This window comes from Ranitomeya imitator, chromosome 1 (assembly GCF_032444005.1).
Source record: "Ranitomeya imitator isolate aRanImi1 chromosome 1, aRanImi1.pri, whole genome shotgun sequence".
Classification (NCBI taxonomy): domain Eukaryota; kingdom Metazoa; phylum Chordata; class Amphibia; order Anura; family Dendrobatidae; genus Ranitomeya; species Ranitomeya imitator.
Window position 1 is genome coordinate 628,735,055 of NC_091282.1, and position 6,110 is coordinate 628,741,164.

Consider the following 6,110-nt stretch of genomic DNA (forward strand, 5'->3'; position numbering starts at 1 on the left):
TTTTCGTTTGACTCTTCCAGCTTCTTTTTCCATCCATAACGTGTTCCATAGGTCATTGTTGCGGAGATACGTGGCACCTGTGGTTCCATCTATTGATCCTCCTGCTCCGGTTTTGGTTGAAGGGGAGTTGGAGTATATATTGGAGAAGATTTTGGATTCTCGTGTTTCGAGACGGAAACTCCAGTATCTGGTTAAGTGGAAAGGTTATGGTCAGGAAGATAATTCCTGGGTCTTTGCCTCTGATGTCCATGCTGCCGATCTGGTTCGTGCCTTTCATGTGGCTCATCCTGGTCGGCCTGGGGGCTCTGGTGAGGGTTCGGTGACCCCTCCTCAAGGGGGGGGGTACTGTTGTGAATTCTGTGGCCAAGCTCCCTCCTGTGGTCGTGACTGGTACTTCGGCTGGTTCTGTCTATGAGCTTCCTTTGGTGGATGAGAGTGGTACTGCGGCTTCTGAGTTTCCTTCCTCAGGTAATGAGGTTAAGTCGTTTGGAGCTGCTCTATTTAACTCCACCTAGTGCTTTGATCCTGGCCTCCAGTCAATGTTCTAGTAGTGGTCTTGCTTTCTCCTGGATCGTTCCTGTGGCCTGTCTTCCTGCATAAGCTAAGTTTTGCTTGTGTTATTTTTGTTTGCTATTTTTTCTGTCCAGCTTGCTATATTGGTTTTTCTTGCTTGCGGGAAGCTCTGGGACGCAGAGGGAGCACCTCCGTACCGTTAGTCGGTGCGGAGGGTCTTTTTGCCCCCTCTGCGTGGTTGTTGGTAGGGTTTTGTGTTGACCGCAAAGCAATCTTTCCTATCCTCGGTCTGTTCAGTAAGTTGGGCCTCGCTTTGCTAAATCTATTTCATCTCTGCGTTTTTATTTTCATCTCAACTCACAGTCATTATATGTGGGGGGCTGCCTTTTCCTTTGGGGTATTTCTCTGAGGCAAGGTAGGCTTATTTTTCCTTCTGAGGGCTAGCTAGTTTCTCAGGCTGTGCTCGAGGCGCATAGGACTGGTCAGGAGCGCTCCACGGCTACCCCTAGTGTGGTTGGATAGGATTAGGGATTGCGGTCAGCAGAGTTTCCACGTCTCAGAGCTCGTCCTATGTTTTTGGTAATTGTCAGGTCACTTTGTGTGCTCTGAACTTCAAGGTCCATTGTGGTTCTGAATTACCTGTTATAACAGGTAACACAACCGCGGACCTGTGGACGCTGACAGCAGCTCTACGCAGGCGCAGTATGTCCTTAATCAGGACTGAAACATTTCCAGGGTAGTCACCATGCACTTCCGGTTTTGTCGGCGCTAGTAGTGCGCATGCGCAGCCCTGTCTATCCGGCACAATCTAATCTCCATGGCGTTTACAACATGTGCGGCGCGGATGGATTTAGGTACCATAGGCAGGTTTTCTGCCCACCTACGCGCCGCACAATGACGCCTATGGAGATAGTACTATTTTATGTGCTGGGCTCAGGTGCACATGCGCCGCATGGTACTAGATCCGACTCATTATAAATAGTGCAGCAGGAGCAGGACACTCATATCACTCCCCCCTTTGAAAAAGCGATTAGGCGAAATGCGCATCAGGGGTGGTGGGAAGGCCACACACAGATCCTGACCTACTATGGGTAAGTCTATACTGCCTCTAAGATATGTTGTCTAATGGGATATATGGACATCTAGCCTAATATGGGACATTGGTCCTTTGGGTATGACCCCTTACTATAGGAAGCATAGGCTACTGGTTGGACTCATTGCATTTACCCAGGTCATACTATGGACGTGTGTCCTATTTTTTAGTGTACCGGCTGGTTTTTCCTCCTCTCTACATGTTGGAATTTTTTATATATTCTGTCATGTATGTTTACTGTTTGTCCAAATTTTGTACTTCAATAAAATCTTTATATCTTTTTTTATAGCTTTTGGGGTCTATGCTCCGTTTTTCGCTAGTATACTATATAGTGAAGTGAGTGTACTCACACCATTGCATAGGTCCCTGATGAAGCCACGGATGTGTGGGCCATCCCCTGGCCCACTCGACATAAATCCCACAAAACTGGTCTTGAGCTATAGGCATCTCCATGTGGTATGTGATTGGGACACTATTATGTGGAACCACAGTTCAGTCATTATTTCCCTGTGTGTCTTATACTAATTGAGTTTGGGTTCACCATCCCCTCTCTACCCATAAGATTTGTAGACACTACTCCTTCCCTAACCCTATCTATTCCTCCTACCTCCTGGTTCGGTAGACATTTCTGGCTGGCTTTTAAAGGGACACTGTCACCTGAATTTGGAGGGAACAATCTTCAGCCATGGAGGGGTTTTTTTTGGGTGTTTGATTCACCCTTTCCTTACCTGCTGGCTGCATGCTGGCTGCAATATTGGATTGAAGTTCATTCTCTGTCCTCCATAGTACACGCCTGCGCAAGGCAAGATTGACTTGCGCAGGCATGTACTACGGCGGACAGAGAATGAACGTCAATCCAATATTGCAGCCAGCGGGTAAGCAAAGGGTGAATCAAACACCCCAAAAAAAAACCTCCATGGCTGAAGATTGTTCCCTCCAAATTCAGGTGACAGTGTCCCTTTAATTTCCAACTTGCCATTATACCTTCTATTTATTTTAGATTAGGCAGAAAAAAAACTGCATTTGCCTACCTTTTTGGGGGGGTTGTTACATGTTTTCTTGAGATGGCTTACCAATAATTTGTGCATCAGGTATTTTTTGATGAAAGGGGAGTCAGGATAGTGTAATAGTTCTCAAGACCTTTTTGGTGTTGAACAACAACATTTTCTTCCATTCAATAATTATTGTTACTTCTATTTAGATTTGTGGTTTTCCGCAATATTTGATATGATTGGATGCATTCTTTGTCGATTGGGTCATTTGAGCTAATTGATATTTTTATATAAACATTGTTTTTAAAAGTTTTTATATTTTGTGCTGCTGTACACTTGAAATGAAATGAATGAAATGATTATTTTTGACTATTACATATGGTGGTCGCTGTTTTTGTGACATGTTTCTTTTTCACTTAGTTTGTAGCACATATTTTGACATGTCTCGGGTTGATCACCTTCTTTCACTTTTGCATCTAATTTGTCGATGGTGCCCTCCTATTAGTTTGTTTATATCAATCACATAGGCATCCTTCAAGGCATTCTTATTTCTTTAAATCATGTCATGAAATGTTCTGACGCCCGATATTTTACAAATCCAATAGTCATCTTTATTCAGAAAATATCCAACATGTATAAAATGCAGCAGAAATAGACTTCTTCCCCTGATCTGATCTGTCACAGTAAAATACCAGGAGATAAACAATTCACAATGAAGAACCATCTTCTGAAACTGCCAAGATAATTCCAGTGAAATTATATTACATTGTGCGTAAAACAAAAGATTACGGTAGGCACCATCTCTGCCGGGACTCGAACCCGGAACCTCTGGATTAGAAGTCCAGCGCGCTCGTCCATTGCGCCACAGAGACCTCACCGCATGCTCACCATCAGCATCAGCTCTGAAAAAGAATACACCTTCTGCATCCACAGCATCACTTGTGCATCATCTCAGCATCATCACCCTCCTCCTCCCCAGCATCGTCTCCCAGGGAATGCTGCAAAATCAGGATGCAGGAATGTGCACACAAAACGACAGCAGCGCAGCTTCTGCAGCATCAGGCAGGGAGGGCAGGAGAGGGTTAACTGCGAGATGCAAGAGCATCCTCCGTGCTGTATCACCCGGACGCCACATCTGAGAACAAGGACATAGAAAAGATGGAGCGCAATACAGGATGGAGAGAAAGGGGATGAGAGGAGAACAATGGAGGCGAGCGGAGACAACGGAGGAGGAATCCAGATGGAGAATTTAGGGAAAAATTGTGGCATCACAGACGGGGTCCGGGGGAGCGGGATTATTACAGAGAACAGGGCTGAGAATGTCATCATAGGAGGAGAGCAGGAAGGATGGACAGAAAAGACAGAAGGAAGCAGGATGGAAGATAGATAGATGATAGATAGATAGATAGATAGATAGATAGATAGATAGATAGATAGATGATAGATAGATAGATAGATAGATAGATAGATAATAGATAGATGATAGATTAATAGATAGATAGATAGATAGATAATAGATAGATGATAGATTAATAGATAGATAGATAGGTAGATAGATAGATAGATAGATAGATAGATAGAAAAGAAAAGATGGAGGCAGCACACCGTTTGTAGTGAAAAAGAGCTAGTTAATCAGCCCAGAAAGCGACGTTTCGGTCCCAACAGGAACCTTTCTCAAGCAGTGAACATGTGAAAGTGCCAGGTATATAAAGAGTATACATGATCTTAATCATTTGCATTAATCATCATTGTGAGAGCATGTATTTACATTATAATTGACATGCATAAAGTGCAGGCAGTGATACAGGAATTATTCATCACATAAAGTGCAGTGCGTAGATATAGATAGAAAAGGCATTGAAATATATGCATTTAGACATCAATTGGTAATGATAAAACAGGTGTGTAGCCTTGTTAATCACATCCATGACTTGTCCCACTCTCTTGGGTAAAGGCAAAAAAATCCAAGTAAACAGCATGTTACAAAGGAACGAAACCTCAGCACTACTAAGTCACAGCGCTTTTTAAAGAAAAAATATATGCATATACTGTATAAAGAAAAAATAAATGTACAGCGGTGTTATAGCACGATTATAATTCAGTTTTCTTCCTGTGTTAATATAAAACACCAGAGTCATAAATCTATCATTTTCAAGCATGTTACAAAGGAACGAAACTTGCGCACTACAATATATTCATATAATGACAGATAAGCTACAACATCTTTGTTTATAAACAGAGAAAATAAATGTACAGCACATAGAGTTTTAATATAGTAGTACTTTGATATAGTGACACAAATATTGTTCAATAAGTATAATGCTAATAAGATCAAATTGCACCATACATATGAGACTCATTATCAAACATGTTTCAAAGAGGATTCCCATTAAAATTAGATGTTAGAAGGGCTGGGAAAAATCCATAAGGGTGAGAACACCCCCCCCCCCCCCCCCCCATTAGCTGGGGCTGGCAACTCACCACACGGAGAATGGGGGAGACACAAGCCTCGCTAAAGAAATGCGTCTCAACCCCAAATTCTCAAATGGATAATATATTCCTCTAAAGCCACATCTTACATCTTTACAATGGAGGGAATTATCCCCAAATCACAGAAGGTCCCTTGTGCCAAGAGTAAATACAGGTCCTTCTCAAAAAATTAGCATATAGTGTTAAATTTCATTATTTACCATAATGTAATGATTACAATTAAACTTTCATATATTATAGATTCATTATCCACCAACTGAAATGTGTCAGGTCTTTTATTGTTTTAATACTGATGATTTTGGCATACAACTCCTGATAACCCAAAAAACCTGTCTCAATAAATTAGCATATTTCACCCATCCAATCAAATAAAAGTGTTTTTTAATAACAAACAAAAAAACCATCAAATAATAATGTTCAGTTATGCACTCAATACTTGGTCGGGAATCCTTTGGCAGAAATGACTGCTTCAATGCGGCGTGGCATGGAGGCAATCAGCCTGTGACACTGCTGAGATGTTATGGAGGCCCAGGATGCTTCAATAGCGGCCTTAAGCTCATCCAGAGTGTTGGGTCTTGCGTCTCTCAACTTTCTCTTCACAATATCCCACAGATTCTCTATGGGGTTCAGGTCAGGAGAGTTGGCAGGCCAATTGAGCACAGTAATACCATGGTCAGTAAACCATTTACCAGTGGTTTTGGCACTGTGAGCAGGTGCCAGGTCGTGCTGAAAAATGAAATATTCATCTCCATAAAGCATTTCAGCCGATGGAAGCATGAAGTGCTCCAAAATCTCCTGATAGCTAGCTGCATTGACCCTGCCCTTGATGAAACACAGTGGACCAACACCAGCAGCTGACATGGCACCCCACACCATCACTGACTGTGGGTACTTGACACTGGACTTCAGGCATTTTGGCATTTCCTTCTCCCCAGTCTTCCTCCAGACTCTGGCACCTTGATTTCCGAATGACATGCAAAATTTGCTTTCATCAGAAAAAAGTACTTGGGACCACTTAGCAA

At 42.5% G+C, this 6,110-nt stretch overlaps 1 non-coding gene across 1 annotated transcript; it reads right to left on the reverse strand.

Moving 5' to 3' along the window:
* Positions 1-3,396: 3,396 nt before the first annotated feature.
* TRNAR-UCU (transfer RNA arginine (anticodon UCU)) lies at positions 3,397-3,470 on the reverse strand. Its single transcript has one exon. It is a non-coding gene; the product is annotated as a tRNA-Arg (tRNA).
* Between the last annotated feature and the right edge of the window lie 2,640 nt (positions 3,471-6,110).